A 20,784-nucleotide genomic window follows, 5' to 3' on the forward strand; every position below is an offset into this window, starting at 1 on the left:
TGTGTGTGTATGAGTGTAGCGTGTGTGTATGAGTGCAGTGTGTGTATGAGTGATGTGTGTGTATGTATGAATGCAGTGTGTGTGTATATGAGTACAGTGTGTGTATATGAGTGCAGTGTGTGTATGAGTGCAGTGTGTGTATGAGTGCAGTGTGTGTATGAATGCAGTGTGTGTATGAATGCAGTGTGTGTGCATGAGTGCAGTGTGTGTGTATGAGTGCAGTGTGTGTATGAATGCAGTGTGTGTATGAATGCAGTGTGTGTGTATGAGTGCAGTGTGTGTGTGTGTGTGTGTGTGTGTGTGTGCAGCTGTGCCTTGGTGGGGGGTGGGCAATTTTATAATTAGTTTTTTAAGTATTTTAATATTTTTTTATTATTATTATTTGTTATTATTAATTTAATTATTTTTATTTTTTATTATTTTTTATTGTATTTAATTTTTTTGGTCCCCTCTCCCTGCTTGATACATGGCAGGGAGGGGGGCTCTCCTTCCCTGGTGGTCCAGTGGCATTGGCAGTTCAGTGGGGGGGCAGCTCGTCACGAGGAAACCCCACTTCATTATCAGAAGATTCGCTAGAGGATTCTGAATCCGAAAAGAAACATTCCCCAGAAGAGAGTTCTGAACCAGAAGGTGTCCTCTTCCTTTTAGCTCTCTACTTATTAGTTGTAACTGGAGAAGTCTGAGCTGTTTCTTTAAAAGACTCAAAGGTCTGGGCTAGAGTATCCTGAAACCAAGACAAAAAATACTTCATTTCTTGTTGCTTGAATTTTTCTAGCGATAATGAGGAGCAATTATTACAGATTTTCCTCTTGAACCCATCTGGCAAAGGCGTGGAGCATTCACTACAACAGAGATGCTTAGACTTGGAACTGGCTTTTTTAGAAACAGGAGTAGGAACCTTGTCTTTATCCATATTATCCGTAGCAACAGGGCTAGACATATCTGTAATACACAAATTTTAAACAATATTTGAATTCGACTTTAATCAATCTATCTAGAAAGTTTTAAAGAATAGAAGCCATCAGGATCCTACCTCTAAAACCTCTGACCCGTGTGGGGGGGCTGGTGACACGGGAGATCTTCAATGCCAAGCATCCATGCTGACAGACAGATCTGCACAGCATATATAGGCATCTATTTCAAATTTGGCGCCATTTTTTGGGGAGTTCAGACCGCGCATGCGCGATAGCGCGGTCGGAACTCCAGTGGAAAGCAAAACCACCCGGGCATGCGTTCCACCGCTGTGCACATGCTCCTCCGACGGACAGGAATTGGCTGCCCTAAAGGACCGCCTCCTTGCTTAGCCGGTAACCTCACGCGGCATAAAAGCAGGCTTTTCATACCTGCCTCCGTAACTGCAGTATGTCCAATGGCCGTTCAGCACTCCACCCGGGAGGCTATCAGGCCGGATCCCCCTGGCAGCAACCCATGTGCCTCACCACTGCTCTCCATCTTCCAGATGCCGACCGTTCCTGTTGGAACAAGAAAGAGAACTGAGGTCCTAAGGCTGCAGGGTCTCTTATACCTATAAGAGGATTTCTATTTTTACTTATTGGCCCCCAGCAGCACCCCATTTAAGCATGTTTAAGTGAGTGCAGCCAGCCCCTTGTTTTTCCATATATATTTAGCAGTCCAGCCAGCTCCTTGGTTTTGCGCCGCCCCCTGTCACAGGTGTCTCATCTCAGGACCCTATTTAAGCCTTGTACTGCAGAGAACTCGAGATGGAAGGATTTCCCCAAGTGAGTAGCTCATTTAGTAGACAGTTGTAAGTAAAAGTAGGACCTGCCGGGGGCGGAGCCAACTGCCGAACCGACAGGTCGCATCCACAGAGAGCTCCCGGCGAAATTGACCTAAAAGACCCCAAAAAACTCGACATATCACCCCCAAAAGCGGACCAGCCACCTACATAGGCAGTGAACATGGGCAGGAAGAGCAAGAAACCCAAGCCCGATCCACCCCGACAGGGCACCAGCATAGGGGATCTGTGGCGGCGAGCGCATGGTGCCTCAGAGCCTGTCATGGCCGCCTACATGGACGGCTTGGAAGATTCAGACGACCTGCTCTCCGAGCCGGACGATATATGCCTGCCCGCGATGCGGGCACCGGAGAAACCTACCGTAAAACCTGCTATGCAATCCGACACAGCTCCGGTCACGAAATCGGAAATGAAGGAGCTGCTGGCAGAACTCCGACGAGGCTTTCAGGAGGACGTGGCGGACATGCGGAGGGACATACAAGGCCTCACCGATCGCGTGGCAACCGCGGAGCACAACTCCCACACGCATACTAGGCAGATAGCCTCACTCCAGCAGGAGACGAAATTGTTGCAACAACAACAATTAAAGGTGGAACAGGCCATGGCAGCAATGGAAGACTCCAGACGCGCCCAGAACCTCAAGGTAAGGGGCATAGCCGAATCAGTCCCTGAAGCTGAACTCCCCCACCTAGTGTGGCGTCTGGTGAGCACAATATTGCCGCCGAAGCAGGCCAAAGGAGTAGGCCTAGAGGGCATATTTAGGATCCCTAAACCACCCACGGCCCCACCAGCAGCAACCAGGGACCTAATCATTAAATTCCACAAGCGACAGGACAAGGAATCCATACAGGCCGCAATCCGAAACACCGCGCCGATCGTCTTCGAGGACATGACCTTATCAATTTATTCTGACCTATCAAGGGGGACTATGGCCTGGCGATCTACCCTGAAACCCTTCACCACCCTGCTCCGCGAGAACGACATCCAATACAGATGGCGCTCACCCTGTAAACTCCAAGTGCTGCACGGAGCGGCCACACATCTAGTAGTGGACTTGCAGGAGGCTGAAGCCCTCCTCCCCACCCTAGGCCTTCCAGCGGACGCCATGCGGAGACAGCGTACAACCCACAAGCCACACAGATGGAATCCTGCTACCTCCGAACCCTTTGTTCCAGGCGGACCTGTCCGCACTACGCAGACTGTCACGACCGCCTGAATCCTTCAGGAGGGGACTGTCAAACCACTAAAGCGGCTAATGATGTGAATGCCTTATTGTTCGCATTTACCTATCTCTTCTGCTCCAATTAATGTTCTCAGATAGCATTCTCAATCTGTATTTTGTGTAAAGTACTACGTTATAAGCGAGTGTTCGGGGGATGAGTCCCGGGGATGCACCCGCCATAAAGGCTACAGTTTGCAGTTTTTCTGTTTCTATAGGCCTGGCTCGATTAGCTTAGTAAAATACATGCATAATTGACACACAACGTGCTTAGCGAGACAAGAGTGCAGACCTTATTCTGGCCCGCGCACTGGACGAGCGAGACCGCTTTGTATTCTGCAGGGCTATTGACCTTACCTTGTGTTTAATTTTGTATTAACCTGTTGTACCTCCTTGACTAACCTGTTCTTCAAGAAACACATACTTAAAAATGTGCCGAAACCCTTATGCCACAGAAGCTCAGTTAATGTATCTTAATTTTCACTGCATAACTTAAAATGTACTGTATACCACTATGCCACGTTATGCCGGCTTGTGACTGCTATTGTGGCTGACCAAGCCGATTGTTATATAATGCACAACAAAAATAAAGAATTCAAAAAAAAAAAAAGTAGGACCTGCCAAAGATGGGGTACATTGACGTTTGTGGCAGGCTTATGCAATGTATGATCATATAGTGTAACTAAACCACCATTATTTTTTGCCTAGATTATGTGTTTTTAAAAAACTAGTCAAATCTGTCAGCATCAAAGTAGCTGTTTAGTTGATAAGTGAGTGCGCTGGATTTCTATTTGCAAACACTGGCATATGACTGTCAACTCCTATTTCAAGATCATTTATTAACAGGTTTAATACAAGTCCCAAAACAGACCCATGAGGGACAACTCTATCTTTGAGCCAATGTTTTACCCAAGAATAAGAATTTTCATCTAGATCAATTTCTTTAAATTAGAATAATAGCCTACAGTGTGGAATCATATCAAACACCTTTTGAAAATGCAAGTAGATCACTTCCATTGCAAAACCCTACTTACTTCTTCGCAGAATGCAATTAAGTTAGTTTGACATGATCTATATTTCATAAAACCATGTTAATTTCTGCTAATGGCATTGTTGTCATCAATGGATTTCTGAATATTACCCTTAATAACCATTCAAATACTTTCCAGCGACAGAAATTATGCTCTAAGTTCTAAAATTACAGGCAGAGATTTTGAACCATTTTTAAATTTAGGAACCACATCTGCCTTTCTGTAGTCCTTCAGTATGATTCTTGAAGAGAAAGAATCCTGAAAGATTAAAATTCACAAGGTTAGTTCTCAAGGTTTGCTTATTTTCACACTTAGCTCCTTAAGTAGTAGTGTGTGAATACCATCTGGAACTGAGGTTTTCTTTACATTAACTTTCTTTAGTTGCTGCAGCATCTTGTCTTCCAATCACAATATTTCTACAAGTTGTTTTTTTTTGTTTGTTTGGTTTTTTTTTCAGCAATCATTTGCATATCTCTTCCTGTAGGTTCCTCCTTGATATATACTGAAGAAAAAAAGTATTTAAAAAGTTCTGCCTTTTCCTGATCTTAATATACTAAATATCTCTGATATCAGTAAAGCTACAGTTTTTGAATATGTATTTTATATACAGTTGCAAGAAAAAGTATGTGAACCCTTTGGAATGATATGGATTTCTGCACAAATTGGTCATAAAATGTGATCTGATCATCATCTAAGTCACAACAATAGACAATCACAGTCTGCTTAAACTAATAACACACACAGAATGAAATGTTGCCATGTTTTTATTGAACACACCATGTAAACATTCACAGTGCAGGTGGAAAAAGTATGTGAACCCCTAGACTAATCCATATAATTCCAAAGGGTTCACATACTTTTTCTTGCAACTGTATATAAAATACATATTCAAATACATATTCAAAAACTGTAGCTTTACTGATATCAGAGATATTTAGTATATTAAGATCAGGAAAAGGCAGAACTTTTTAAATACTTTTTTTCTTCAGTATATATCAAGGAGGAACTTACAGGAAGAGATATGTACTTAAAAACATTTGGCGGGTTGGTCTCTTTGGCTATCACTTTTTCACATTACATTTTAGCCAGTTAAATCTCCTTTTTACAGGCATGATTGGCTTCCTTATATTTTATGTAGGATGCCTCTGATTGACTTTTTTTTACCCCTTACTTGATTGTTTGACAAAAGATCAACAGTGTTTGTTATAAGCAGATGCAGACAAGAATCATTGCTAGTTGTTGCTTGCACCAATTGTAACATAAAGGTGCTGTTTAATATTGATTATTGAATACTGCATATTGATTTCCCCAGCTGAACTGCTAGTTCCTCTATCACAATTTATGTTCAAATAATTAAAATCTCCAATAATTAAAGTGTTACCCTAATGTGCAGTCTTCCTCATCATTATCAATATTAGGTAGTTGAGAGCATATTCCAACCAATAATTCCACTCTTTTGTCTCATGCTTCTACCTTTTTTGTCTTTTTCCTTGTCACATATCACTTGCTTAATATTTGGCCCAACTCATGGTTTTCTATTTTTTCTATCCTTGCTAAATAATGTATAACCATTTAAGTTACCGTATATACTCAAGTATAAGTCAAGTTTTTCGGCACATTTTTTGTGCTGAAAAACCCCAACTCGACTTATACTCGAGTCACTGTCTGTATTATGGCAATTTACATTGCCATAATACAGACAATGGGGCTGTGTAAGAGGGGGCTGGCAGAGAGCGTTTACTTACCTCTCCTGCAGCTCCTGTCAGCTCCCTTCTCCTCCGCGCCAGTCCAGTCAGCTCCCCTGTCAGCTCCCAGTGTAAGTCTTGCGAGAGCCGCGGGGTCATAGCGCGGCCGCGAGGCTTACACTGGGAGCTGACAGGGGAGCTGACTCTGCCAGCCTGCCTCCACTGAACTGCCAATGCCACTGGACCACCAGGGAGTGAGAGCCCCCCTCCCTGCCATGTATCAAGCAGGGAGGGGGGACGAAAAATGAATAAATATATAAATAATAATAAAATAAAATAATATTTAAAATAATAATAATAAAATAAAAAATAATAATATCACAAAAAAATATTAAAATAATAATTAAAAAATAATAATAATAAAAATGCCCACCCCCCACCAAGGCTCTGCAACACATACACTGCATTCATACACACACACTGTATTCATACACACACACTGCATTCATACACACACACACTGCACTCATACACACACTGCAATTATATACACACACTGCATTCATACACACACACTGCATTCATACACACACACTGCACTCATACACACACTGCATTCATACACACTGCACTCATACACACACACTGCATTATATACACACACACTGCATTATATACACACACACTGCATTATATACACACGCTGCATTCATACACACGCTGCACTCATACACACGCTGCACTCATACACACGCTGCACTCATACACACGCTGCACTCATATACACACACACGCTGCACTCATATACACACACACGCTTCACTCATATACACACACACGCTGCACTCATATACACACACACGCTGCACGCATATACACACACATGCTGCACTCATATACACACACACGCTGCACTCATATACACACACACACTGCATTCACACACACACACTGCATTCATTAGATACACACATTGTAAATAAATATTCAATTAATGTAATTTTTTTAGGATCTAATTTTATTTAGATATTTACCAGTAGCTGCTGCATTTCCCACCCTAGTCTTATACTCGAGTCAATAAGTTTTCACAGTTTTTTTGGTAAAATTAGGGGCCTCGGCTTATATTCGGGTCGGCTTATACTCGAGTATATATGGTAACTGTCCAGTCATTTGTCTCAACTCACTATGTTTCTGTTATTCCCATTAAGTTATATTGTTTATAATATTGCCTCTGGACCCCCCCCCCCCCCCCTCCCCCCTATTTTGTTATTTAGGCTCCTTGCATTAGCAAGCATACATTTAACATTGTCATGAGTCATTTGCACTGTATGTTAATATTTGGCATACCTCCTCTTATCGTATCTCATCCTGCTCCCTATCTTCTCTTCTTGTTCTGAACTAAGGCGGTTGAACACACACAAAGCAAACATTTCACTCAGTATCACTGAGTACAAAACAAACTAATGGAAGTTTTGCCGCTAAGCGATTTAGATTATATGACTTGTATTTTTACAATGAAGTATTTTTTGATGTGCTGCACTCAAAGATATGAGTGAATTATTCACTGGTTTAGAATTTATTGAAGCTTTTTTACATTTTGGGCACAGTGACCGAATGTTTCAATGCCCTAGACATTCCATGGACTAAAACAGGTGCAACTGTCAACTTTGGTAAAGGCTTTTTACTTGATATGTCCAAGATATTTTCTTACATGCTGTCTTCTCTTCATTTTATCTTGATCATTGACTTTTATGAGTTCACGTTTGTTTGTGTATATTCAGATTGCGATAGATATGTGATCAATTTCTGTGATTCCTGTGTTATGTTCGCCATGCGTGCCATCTGTTGTATTCATTTACACTTTGTTTTCATTAAACCTTCATTTATGTTTCAACATACCAGTAGGTTTTTTTGTTTTTTCAATGTGTGTTTGCTTAAAATGTGTACACACGAACATCTGGTCGAGTAAACCTAATTTCATCTACTGCCTATGGTACAATATCCAAAAGCCCATTCCTTTGAAGTCTGCAAATTCTCTTTATTTTTTACAATCAATTGTACAGTTTTGTGTGGTTTAGAGTGGAGCATTTGTTTAATATAATTTGCTTTCTTAACTCAGCTAGTTAAACCCTGGGTGTCCCACAGTGGGTCAAGCACGCAGTTATAATCACCACAAATGTTGGTCCTTCTTTAAACTTTTTAAAACTTTGTAACTTTTTAAAACATTTCACAAAAAATTGTGTGTTGGGTGCATATATGTTACCTACGGTGGTCTGTTGATTAATGAGAGTTCTCCTATCCGTATACTCCTTATTTGAGCTTTTAACCCCTTACTTGATTGTTTGACAAAATATTAACATTGTTCGTTATACGCAGATGCAGACAAGCATCCTTTCTAGTTCTTGCGTGCACCAATTGTAACATGAAGGTGTTGTTTAATATTGATTATTGAATACTGCATTTTGATTTCCAAAGCTGAACTGTTAGTTCTAGACCTGTCTCTATGAAATAGGATAGGAACCCCTTTAGATTTTGAGTAGGTATACATGTGATAGATCTTTGGATATTTATTGGATTTCAAAGTTGGTGGGTGTAACGGAACCTTCCGATAATGGACGCTTCCTAGCTTGTGCCGAGGACCACAAGCACTGCACCAGACACCACAATCACCACAGACTCCGCAACCGCCGTAGCTTGACTGGAGTCCAAGGAGAGCGCATCAGGAACAAGCTCTTACAAGAGCTAAGTGATTCAAGTTCAGGGGAATATGCAGAGCATAGCAATCCCCAGTGTGATTATAGCAGCTCCCTCCAATAACGAGACAAGACTAAGTTTTGAGGGATCAAGAAGAACTGTCTAAAACTTTATTTTACTTGGGACTAACCCATATTGTCATTACATTAACATTGCTGTGAAAACTCAATAAAATTACAAACAGTCAAATCATAGCAGGCAACATACAGTGACTTATTATAACACAATGGCATATTTTTAAAGGGGTGGGGGAGACAATATTTACAGGGAAAGTCTATGTGGTAGCTTTCACAACTCTACAAGAACCATTAACCTAAAGTTAAAGGGATATTACAGACACAAAACAATTATTGCTTAATGAAGCAGTTGAGTAATAGATCATGCCCCTGCAGTTTCACTGCTCAATTCTCTGCCATTTAAGAGTTAAATAACTCTGTTTATACAGCCCCATGGCACACTTCCCTGTGTGTGACTTGCACAGCCTTCCTAAAATGGCCTGCACAGAGAATTCTAATGTTTAGACTTCCTTTATTTCACATTCTGTTTAATTTAGAATGCCATATCTCCTGCTCTGTTTTTTTTTTTTTTTTTTTACATTCTTTATTTTAATTGTGCAAATGAAGAACAATCAAGTTTGCACTGCCACGACAGCTGGTGCAAGCAATTAGGTACATATAGCATTACAACATTTACATGGCATTGAAAAATAAACAGTGCACTTTTTTGTTTTTTTGGTAGACAGGATAAGTATCAAGATGGTTGCAAAACATTGAAAAAGCTTAATTCAGGCTAGCTTGGTGTGTGTCTGCTTTGGTTGCCAATTACTGCGGTGTAGTTAGTACGTGGGTGAAACATGTTAGTGCTGCTGTATATTACCGCTGTGTATTAAAAGCTCGGGCATACAGGTGAGAGACAAGACTGGTGGGAGAATCGTAGGGTACAGCAGGTATGTGAAGTGTTAAGTAAATTAGGCAGACAGGTGGACAGTCAGCAAGACTTATAAGGCAGTATACTGAACCCCCTAGGCTTTACTCTCTCAATCAAAGCTACATTGTGTAAGGCAACTCAGGATTCCTAGCTACAGCATCATTGGGATTGAAAAGCAATATGAAGGGTCTTAGAAAAAAGAAAATAAAACACCAAGAAGGAAACAGTCAATACTTGCGCCTTATTCTCAGGCATGTTGGTGTCCGAATAAGGGTGGCATGGTCAGAGAGTCCAGCGTCAACCTATACCCAGACTTGGGTGTGCATGCAGGCTCATGGGTTGTGTCAGGTGGCGGCAGGGCGCGTAGGCCCTCCGGCCCTGGGTCGGAGTGAAGACCTGGAAGGAGAGGCTACAAACTCGGGTCCTCTGTCTTGAGGCATGGTCTCTCTGGGTTAAGGCACGGCTGGTGCTCTTGCTGCGACGTCGCCGCCAGCGGCGGTGGATCCCCAGCCTCCGCGGTAGGTGTCTATGTAGCTGCTTGGGAGTGGTGCAGCTCTTCCCCGTGCTCCCAGCTCCTGCTTTGCGCTCAGTTTGCTTTTGTGCCTTTTCCTTTCTCCCGTGGGGGTGGTGCTGCTTACTCGTTCTTGGTAGTGAGTGCAGGGTCGCCTGAGGTGCTTGCAGCCGTTTGTTTAGGTTGTGCCAAAATCGGGCAAATGAAGCTTCAATGCGCCGCAGAACATCGCCATGTTTCTCCGCTTCAGGCGCGTGGTTTTGCTTGCCTGATGTGCTTGCCGCCGCCATTTTGGGGGCGCCATGTGCTCGGCTGCCCTTGTGCTGCGGGGGGTGTCAGACTGTGGATTCATCTCGCGTATGCCCCTCCTGTCGCTTGGTACGGACCGAGATGACCCCCATCGGTCCAAAGGGGGGAGGGAGGTGGGAGATGGTAGCCCCGAGGGATCTGTGTCCAGGTCACTCAGTGCGGGGAGCGGCCGTCTCCCCGCAGCTCGACCTCCGGCAGGCCTCAGGGGATTATGCTGGGTCCTCGGGGGGTTACAGGCTTGAATTTGGGATTGGGCGATTCCCCAGGGTGACCCCGTCATGCTAGCTTCCCTCCTGTGCGTGCTTGTGCCGGTTTTAAGGGGAATTACTCCCGAAAAATGCTTAATAGAGCGGGAGCTGAGGTTCAGCACCACCGCTCAGTCTGGATGCCAGGCTCTGCCCCCCTCTCCTGCTCTGTTAATAGCCTTCTAGACTTTGCAGGAGCCTCCTGTCTGTGATTAAAGTAAAGTTAAGTTAATGTAAAGTTCAATTTACAGAGCAGGACATAAAAACCTTTGCATCTTAGCATCTGATTGAAAATGAAACCATTTTGTTCATGCAGGCTGTGTAAGTCACAGCCAGGGTAGGTGTGGCTAAACCGAAACAAAACTGATTTAACTCCAAAATGGCAGAAAATCAAGCAATGGAACTGCAGGGGCAGGATTGGTTCACCAAAACTGATTTATTAAACTAAAGTTGTTTTCATGTCTATAGTACCCCTTTTGTTATATATCCTTTATATCTAATATTGGGGGATATGCTGGTTGTATATAACCTTAACTGTTACACTAATCTTAATCCTAGCGCTAACTAATCCTAACTCTAACTCTAATATCAAGCTTTTTACAATGCTGTTTAGAGGGATTTATTTAGCTGAGATCTTAGTGGAAAAACCCTGTATATGTTACTTCATATAATTACCTTGTACATTGCTGTTTTTTATGTGTATTTCTGTGTATTGCGCACTAAAAAGGAATTATTATTTTTTGTACGTGTTTGTACCTTATGTCGTCTACATCTATGTTGGTGCTTGATAAACTTTATAATATTCATTCATGGGTTATTCACTAAACTGATAATGCTTTGGCTTAGCTATGTTTTTATTCTTATTTAGCTATTTTAGCTATTTTGTCATAAAATTTGCAACTCTTTAGCCATTTCCCACCGAATCCCAGTTTAGTGAATAATTCAATCCTGTGTCTGTCTAAAAGTGCACAATTCCTGGTTGGCCGCAGTAAGACGACTACAGTATCTGAGCAGAATGGTTGCAGTTCCTTTTTACATAGGTTTATGAATGTTTTTTAGTCTGGCAGTGGATAGAAGGGGATTGAATCTGGTGAACAGCTGGGCCCCATCACTTCTCATTGCAGGTCTGGGAGAGATGTGGCTGACAGAGTGATGCACAGAGGCTGTCTTTGTTAATGACTTCCCCATTCTCCATCATTATCCCCATCATTAGGAAATTAGGAGGACAGAAGGTATTTACTGTAAACCTGCCACCTCCCAAGGAGAGATAAATAGAAACTGATAAATGGGATCTTCTGGAGCTGTTCGTCTATTAACCTTCTGCTTCCCAGCTCAGGCATATGCATGCCATCCAGCCATTAATATCCTGTAATTGGCATTGCAGTGGGCATACCTTTTCTAATAGTAGTAATAATAATGGGGAAACAGAGTGTGCGTTCGAGGCTGCAACCTACAAAATCATTTTGGAAATTCCTTTTTAGATTAAGGGAAAATTGTGAGTCTGGTCACGTCTCCAGGAAGTCTATAATTTGCTACAACACGATGAATACCCTGCATGTATTATTTGTTAAAGTTAATACACATAGAGCTCTTATTGAACTCACTGATGTGTAGCAACACGGCAAACAGCGTATTAACCCGGTCATGTGGCTGAGCAATTCATTGTTTATACAAATCGTGCGTTCTGTTGCTATAAGCACTACACATTAGAAGGCACTATTGGCTGCAATAACATAGCCCTTATCCTCAACTTAAATATTTATTTAAAGCCAAATCCCTCACAAACTCTTTCTCCTTCTGCAGAAAGCTACTGCAGAGAAGAATTACAGTGTCCTTACAGCGGTCACAATATTTAAAGGTCGCAACTTATATAAATCTGTAAAAAAGGTTTCTAGAGATAAATATGCTTTGGATTCTGGCACATAATATGCAGTTGCCTAAACCATGATATTCTGCAGTATATCTTGTTTAGACATTTTTGTCAATCAAGAAGTGCACATTTAGGTTTACTTCTTACGTAAAGTAAATCCGATCTAACAGCTGTCTCTATATTATGTGAATACATTTTGCCTCTCTTGTTCTGCTATTAAGTTAACTTAAGGGACAATATAAGCACCAAAGCAACTTTAGCTTAATGAAGCAGTTTTGGTGTATACATTATGCCACTGAAGTCTCACTGTTCGATTATCTGCCATTTAGGAGTTAAATCTCTTCATTTTTATAGCCCTAGCTACACCTTCACCTGTATGTGATTTGCACAGCTTTCCAAAACAAATCATGTAAATAGAGAGCTTAAACTTCCTTTTTTGCATACTCGGTTTAATTTAGAATATCTTATCTTCTGCTATGTTAAAAGCCCTGTAGACCCTGCAGAAGCCTCCTGTGTATGATTAAAATGAATACATCATACACAGGAGGCTCCTGCATGGTCTAGAAGATCTAAATATATAAAATTCTAAAACAAGTTAACATCTGATCAAAAATGAAAAAAAAAATTCATGCAAGCTGTGTGAGTCACAGCCAGGGATGTGTGGCTAGGGCATGCATGGACAGAAACTAACATGATTTAACTCCTAAATGGCAGTGAATTGAGCAGTGAAACTTCAGGGGCATGATCTAAACACTAACTGCTTTTAAGCTAAAGTTACAGTAATTGACTCAATTATCTCCCAGGCACAGGGGAGGGATTGTATGCCATGTGTGGGAGTGCCTTATATTGTAACTCTGTTATTATTGGTGTGTAAGTTTGTGTCCCGGCCCCCAACAAGGTCCATGTGGGTGTCACCCTTGCATGGGGACTTGTATAAAAGGCCAGTGTGGTCACCATTAAACCAGTTCACTTAACCCTCAACATGCAGCCTCGTCTTGTATTTGTAGGGAACCACTATACAGCTTTAACCACTAGCTCTTATAAGAGCTCTACAGCTATATCGGATTCATGGTCTGCTGAGATATCAACTGGAGAACACTGCAGTGCTGCTCAAGACTAGGGAAAAAGGACATCTCTGGCGGCATATACCCCTCCTCACTCGTGGTGTCCGTCACAACCACTAAGGGAGGTAGGGGGGTGGGGGAGAGACCACTATGAGGGGGTGAGGAGAGACCACATGGGGGATGGAGGAGAGACCACTATGGGAAGGGGGTGAGGAGAGACCACTAAGGGTGGGGGGAGAGGAGAGAGGGAGGTGGGTGGGTGGGTGAAGGAGAGAGCACTATGGAAGGGAGTTGGTGTGGAGGAAAGACCACTATGGGAGGGGGTGAGGAGAGACCACTAAGGGAGATAGAGAGGGTAGAGTAGACTCCACTATGGAGGGGAGAGCGACCACTAGGGGAGGGGTGAGAAGAGATCACTAAGGGTGGGAAAAGAGGAGAGACCACTAAGGGTGGGAGGGAAAGGATAGACCATTAATGGAAGCGAGGTCTGAGAGGAGAGACCACTAAAGGAGGGGGAGGAGAGTAGAGACCACTAATGGGGTGGGGAGATGAGACACCTAAAGGACAGGGGAGGAGAGACACTAAGGGGCAGGGGAGAGCTCTAAGAGACGGAAGGGAGAGCTCTAAAGGACAGGGAGCAGGGGAGAGCTCTAAGGGACGAGGGTAGGAGAGAGCACTAAGGGACGGGTGAGCACCAAGGGACAGGGGGTAGAAGAGAGCTCTAAGGGATGGGAGGTGAGAGCACTAAATGGCAGGAGGGGAGAGCACTATGGAAAATGGGGCATGGAGAACACTGGGGGGAGGGGCATGAGAGAGGAGAGACCAACAAGGGATGGGGTGTGGGGGAAGAGACCAATAACAGACTGGGAAGAGCTCTAAGGGATGGGAGGGGAGAGCTCTAATGGACAAGAGGGGAGATAGGCTGAGGAAGGAGGGAAAGCCCCTATCCTACCCCACAAACTCTATATTTCACACTACACACACACAATGCATCCCTATACATACACAGAAATACACAATGCATCCCTACATACACAGAAACCCACAATGCTTCCGTTACACACAGAGAAAAACACAATGCATGCATTACGCGCACACACACACACACACACACACAATGCAACCCTTACACACAAAGACAATGCACCCCTTGCGCACATACACAGAAACACAAAATGCATCCCTTACACACACACTGCATCCCTTACACACAGAAACACACACTGAAACACAATGCATCCCTTACACACACTCAATGCACCCCTGCAGACACACACACTGCATCCCTTACATACACAGAAACACACCTTGCATCCCTTACACATACAAACACAGATTCAAACAATGCATCCCTTGCATACATCCAGAAACACACAATACATCCCTTACACACAAAAGCGCACTGCTTTCTATCCCTTACACAAAAACACACTGCATCCACTACACACACACTGCATCACCTACACAAACCAGTATCCCTATACACTACATTCCATAAGCACACACTTTAGATCATGGGTCCTCAAACGTTTTAAATAGGGGGCCAGTTCACGGTCCCTCAGACATTGTTAGGGGCCGGATTATAAAAAATATGAACGAATTCCTATGCACACTGCACACACATGCATAAGGACATAAATACACACACGCATTCTGACATACATACATACATACATAAACAGACAGACATACACATACATACATATTCACAGACATACATACACACACATATATACAGACAGACATGCATACATACTGGCATACATACACACACAGACATACATACATATAGATACATACATACACATACAGATACATACATACATACACACAGACATACATAGAGACTGAAATACATACACATACATGCAGATACACACATACACAGACAGACAGACAGACAGACAGACAGACAGACAGACAGACAGACAGACATACATACATACATACATTGGAGGGAATGCCCGCCTACCAACGTCAAGGCAGACCCCCCTAAGCGGGTCCTAACACTGACCCTTCAGCCTGCTTCCTTGAGCTTCTGGCAAAGATATCTCTAATGAGACAGAAAGGGGTATTTTTTATATACACACCTTTACTTATTAACCCTTAATAGGGAACACATGGGATGGGTAGCAGCATTGTAACCAGGCTGTGTGATACAAAGTAAATACAAATACAAAAAGAGAAGTCCTGCACTTAAGCAGCAAGGACTACAACACACATCAGCCCCAATATATAGTATATTGGGGCTGATGTGTGTTGTAGTCCTTGCTGCTTAAGCGCAGGACTTCTCTTTTTGTATTTGTATTTACTTTGTATCACACAGCCTGGTTACAATGCTGCTACCCATCCCATGTGTTCCCTATTAAGGGTTAATAAGTAAAGGTGTGTGTATATAAAAAATACCCCTTTCTGTCTCATTAGAGATATCTTTGCCAGAAGCTCAAGGAAGCAGGCTGAAGGGTCAGTGTTAGGACCCGCTTAGGGGGGTCTGCCTTGACGTTGGCAGGCGGGCATTCCCTCCAATGGCCATTGGAGCAACTAAATGACCTCCATTTGTCTAAATATACATAGGGATTAAGGAGAAAGCGCAGGTAACGTTTTTCTTTTCTTTGGTTTTTACTATATATTGGGGCTGATGTGTGTTGTAGTCCTTGCTGCTTAAGCGCAGGACTTCTCTTTTTGTATTTGTATTTACTTTGTATCACACAGCCTGGTTACAATGCTGCTACCCATCCCATGTGTTCCCTATTAAGGGTTAATAAGTAAAGATGTGTATATAAAAAATACCCCTTTCTGTCTCATTAGAGATATCTTTGCCAGAAGCTCAAGGAAGCAGGCTGAAGGGTCAGTGTTAGGACCCGCTTAGGGGGGTCTGCCTTGACGTTGGCAGGCGGGCATTCCCTCCAATGGCCATTGGAGCAACTAAATGACCTCCATTTGTCTAAATATACATAGGGATTAAGGAGAAAGCGCAGGTAACGTTTTTCTTTTCTTTGGTTTTTACTATATATTGGGGCTGATGTGTGTTGTAGTCCTTGCTGCTTAAGCGCAGGACTTCTCTTTTTGTATTTGTATTTACTTTGTATCACACAGCCTGGTTACAATGCTGCTACCCATCCCATGTGTTCCCTATTAAGGGTTAATAAGTAAAGGTGTGTATATAAAAAATACCCCTTTCTGTCTCATTAGAGATATCTTTGCCAGAAGCTCAAGGAAGCAGGCTGAAGGGTCAGTGTTAGGACCCGCTTAGGGGGGTCTGCCTTGACGTTGGCAGGCGGGCATTCCCTCCAATGGCCATTGGAGCAACTAAATGACCTCCATTTGTCTAAATATACATAGGGATTAAGGAGAGCGCAGGTAACGTTTTTCTTTTCTTTTCTTTGGTTTTTACTATATATTGGGGCTGATGTGTGTTGTAGTCCTTGCTGCTTAAGCGCAGGACTTCTCTTTTTGTATTTATACATACATACATACAGACCCAGCGCCACCGTTAGATGAACTAGACATTCGCCTAGGGCGCCGTCCTGCTGGGGGCTCTAGAACCGCCCCTCCCCCCCCCCCCATCAGCGCTGGGCCGCTCCTCCGGCGCCTGGTGTGGGGGTGCCCAGAGGAGCCCTGTCACAGTATGGCAGAGCAGGCACCTTCTTACCTTGATGACAGGTGCTTGCTCTGCCATCAAATGCCGGTGGAGGGGGACGGAGCAGGAAGGCGGCGAGGGAGGCTCTTCTTGCAGCCTCCAACTCCTCCTTCATGCGCCCTCTGTGATGCCGGGAGCCGGATTGTGAAGTTATTCCGGCCCTGGCATACTAAACGGCGGGTGGGAGGAGTGAGAGGCTGCCCCACACTGGACCCCAGGGAGGTGAGTGTTGAGTGAGTTTTTGTCAGTGAGTGTGTGTGTCTATCTGTCAGTGTATGTGTGTATGTCTGTCAGTGCGTGTCTGAGTGATTGTGTGTCTGTCAGTGAGTGTCTGTGTGTCAGTGAGTGAGTGTATGTCTGTCAGGGAGTGTGTGTGTGTCAGTGAGTGAATGTAGGTCAGTGAGTTTTTGTGCGTGTGTGTGTGTCAGCGAGTGAATGTATGTGTGTCAGCATGTGTCTGTCAGTGAGTGTGTGTCAATGAGTGAATGTATGTGTGTCAGCGTGTGTGTGTCTGTCAGTGACTGTCTGTCAGTGAGTGGCATGAAGGGGCGGCAAAATGGATATTTGCCTAGGGCGGCAGAAATCCTTGTACCGGCTCTGCATACAGACTGACATACAGACTGACATACAGACATACTGACATACATACATAGCTAATTTTGCTTACCTTTTTTGCAGGAGGGTGGCTGTGCCTGATGGGAGTCGGCGTGGCACCCGCGGCGTGGTTCCTTGGGCCAGGTTCAAGACCCTGTCGGGCCGTATCTGGCCCGCGGGCCATAGTTTGAGGACCACTGCTTTAGATTCTCTACAATAACACATAACACATCCCCTACACACTCCACCCCCTGTGAGCGAACTCATGGGTGGAACATGTAGGTGGACTTATGGGTGGGTCTTATGGGCATACTTACTAGCAGGCCCTGGGGCCCAGACCATAAGCTGTGTAAAGGGCCCCCAAAAAATGGAGCTGCTATTTCTGTTTTCCCAGAACATTGATTTTTGTGACCACAGTTACAAACAGAGCCTGTTCTACAGTGGAGCCAGACTTCAGCCAGAGCCCATCATCATCCTCATCTGATTGTAAGTAGGCAATCTAGTATATTATTATTGGCACCACTGCAGCTTAATGAAGTGGTTCTGGTGTCTATAGCCTGTCCCTGCAGGCTTTTTAATGGGTGGGGCATTGTGATGTCACATTTTGGGGGGCGGCAAATTTTTCTTTTGCCTGGGGTGGCAAAAATCCTTGCACCGGCCCTGTGTTGCACAGAGGGAACTGAATATGGGACATTAGGGGGGATGCAGGGGAACAAAACTTGTGTGGACTGTCTAGCTATAATATAGTTCACATAATGCTGACTTTGTGCACTTTGCAAACTTGCTAGTGCTATCTCTCTAACAGCCCCACATACTTTTGTAATTGTGTAGCAGTGTGTTATGTCCCTTTCTTCTACATCCACTTCTACCTGCTAATAAGAGAGGAAGGAGAGGAGTGGACAGTACTGATGAGACAGAGGAGATGAGAGTGGTGGGGCTTGTAAGATGGCCAATTAGACTGAGTTGCGATATTTACATAGGGTATGTGTATGCTTAAAAATGATATTTTTCTTGTTTTACTTATGTTGTATTGTTAAATTAAAAACAGTGAGTGTATCACTTAATGTACACTCTTGACTCTGTATCTGTTCCATGACAAATTTCATGTTGCTGATACTGTGCTTGACATGTATGTTGTATTTTACATTCACAATAAAATATGTTTTACAAACATCCTCCAGCACCTCCACCAAATGCAAGACACATAGGAGGAATGACTGTTGTTGTGATTTCTATGAGAAAGATTTTGTCAAAATCTTTCTCATAGATTTGTAATCTATCAGAAAGATTCTGTTATAGTATAGTATAGCTAGATACTATTATCTTTATCTTGGATAGTCACATAGTTATATAGTTGATAGTTATATAGTTATATAGTCTGGTTTTAATCCATAAAGGGCATAAATCACCTAACATTCCTAAATTGTTTGGAATAACGTGCTTTAAAACATCAGGTTTGATGTTGTATCGATCAGGTAGTGTAAGGGTTACTTCCGCTTCACAGTGACAGACCAAACTCCCCATTTAACGCACCGCAAACAACCGCAAACAGTCCATAAACATATACATAGGCAAGAAAAGGAAAATAAAAGGACATAGAGTAAACCGGACCTTAGAATGGCCGGACTAATACGCTAGAGTCAGAGAATGGTCAAAGGGAAAGCCGAGGTCAAGGAAGCCAGAAAATACACAATACTCAATACAAAATACCGTTTACACAAGCCAAGTCAGGGAAACCAGAATTCAGAATAACCAGGGAAAAGCCAAGATCAGGATACCAGGAAATCAGATTCACAATGATAAAGCACTCTCAGGAAACCAGGAACAGGAAACCACGACAGGGCAAGGTACTGGGGTGAGCTAGGGATTTAAATATCACGCGGCAGGCCAGCAGCCGCGACACCCTGTTACGTCCCCCTCATCAGGCCTTTTTTAGTCGAATGTATCGCCCACTGTCAGTCCCTTCGGGATCCATCCCTCATTCATCTTAATAAAGGTGAGGTAATCTAGACTTTTTTGACCTAGGCGACTTCTCTTCTCAGTGACAATACCTCCTGCTGCACTGAAGGTCCTTTCTGACAGGACACTTGAAGCGGGGCAGGCCAGAAGTTCTATCGCAAATTGGGATAGCTCAGGCCACAGGTCAAGCCTGCACACCCAGTAGTCAAGGGGTTCATCGCTCCTCAGAGTGTCGATATCTGCAGTTAAGGCGAGGTAGTCTGCTACCTGTCGGTTGAGTCATTCTCTGAGGGTGGACCCCGAAGGGCTGTGGCGATGCGTAGGACTTAAAAAGGTCCGCATGTCCTCCATCAACAACACGTCTGTAAAGCGCCCTGTCCTTGCTGGGGTGGTCGTGGGAGGAGGAGGATTACTTTCACCTCTCCCCCTGTTAGATTCCCGTTGTGCTGTAACATCACCCTTATACGCTGTGTAAAGCATACTTTTTAATTGATTTTGGAACTGCTGCATACTTTCCGACTTGTCGTAATTCGGTAACATTTCAGGCACTTTCTGCTTATACAGGGGGTCTAGTAGCGTGGACACCCAGTACAGGTCGTTCTCCTTCAGCCTTTTTATACGAGGGTCCCTCAACAGGCACGACAGCATGAAAGACCCCATTTGCACAAGGTTGGACGCCGAGCTACTCATGTCCCATTCCTCGTCCTCAGTGATCTCACTGAAGGTATGTTCTTCCCCCTCAGCCACGTACAACACCACGGGTACCAGATAGGTGACAACGAGCACCCTGGGATGCCTGTTGTGGTTGGTCTTCCTCCTTCTCCTCATCAAAGCCACATTCCTCCTCTGACTCCTCTTCCTCAAAATTCCCAGCTCCCCAGAGGCTGTCCTAGCACCCCGGTCATACAAATATAAACGGCTTTTTCTTGTTGGAGCAGGCGGTCGAACATTAGGAGTGTTGAATTCCAACGTGTCGGGCTGTCGCAATTCAAGCGCCTCACTGGCATGTTGTTTCGCCGCTGGATATCTGCAAAGTGCGCCATGGCCATGTAGGAACGCCTGAAATGGCCACACACCTTCCTGGCCTGCTTCAGGACGTCCTGTAAGCCTGTTTACTTATGCACAAAGCGTTGTACAATCAGATTACACACATGTGCCATGCACGGCACATGTGTCAACTTGCCCAACTTCAATGCCACCAACAAATTTGTTCCATTGTC

The sequence above is a fragment of the Pelobates fuscus genome, chromosome 6 (assembly GCF_036172605.1).
Source record: "Pelobates fuscus isolate aPelFus1 chromosome 6, aPelFus1.pri, whole genome shotgun sequence".
In the NCBI taxonomy this organism is placed as follows: Eukaryota; Metazoa; Chordata; class Amphibia; order Anura; family Pelobatidae; genus Pelobates; species Pelobates fuscus.